We start from the raw sequence: 724 nt of genomic DNA, 5'->3' as shown, positions 1-724 counted from the left end.
TTACTAGCCGAGTGAACTTAAGCAATTTATTTGAATTCTCTCATCTTCAGTTTTCTCATGTACCTAAAGTTGGGGATAATTTACTCAATACATTTTTTTTTTTTTTTTTTTTGATGGGGGCTCGTTTTCTAACGTCTGCCTCCCAGGGTCAAGCAATTCTCATGCCTCAGCTTCCAGAGTAGCTAGGACTATGAGCTCATGCCACCATGCCTGGTTAATTTTTGTATTTTTTAGTAGAGATGGGGTTTAACCATGTTGGCCAGGCTGGTCTCCAACTCCTGACCTCAGGTGATCCACCCTCCTTGGCTTCCCAAAGTGCTAGAATTACAGGTGTGAGCCACCATACCTGGCCAATAAATCTTTATTCTTATATGCCTTTTATGTGACAGACTTAGACTTGGGTATTGAGAATATAGAAGTAAATCAGGTAAGGAAGGCCGTGTTTTGTTTGTTTGTTTGCTTGTTTTAAAGACGGGGTTTCACCATGTTGGTCAAGCTGGTCTTGAACTCCCGACCTCAGGTGTTCTACCTGCTTTGGCCTCCCAAAGTGCTGGGATTACTGGTGTGAGTTACTGCACCTGGCAGGAAGGCCCTGCTTTTATGGAGCTTTTCTTCTTTCTTTCTCTTTCTCTGTCTCCCTTCCTTTCTTTCCTTTCCTTTTCTTTCCTTTCCTTTCCCTTTCTTTCTTTCTTTCTTTCTTTCTTTCTTTCTTTCTTTCTTTCTT

This window comes from Sapajus apella, unplaced genomic scaffold, assembly GCF_009761245.1.
Source record: "Sapajus apella isolate SASKATOON/1434 unplaced genomic scaffold, GSC_monkey_1.0 scaffold31, whole genome shotgun sequence".
NCBI classification, from domain to species: domain Eukaryota; kingdom Metazoa; phylum Chordata; class Mammalia; order Primates; family Cebidae; genus Sapajus; species Sapajus apella.
This window is presented reverse-complemented; position numbering follows the sequence as displayed.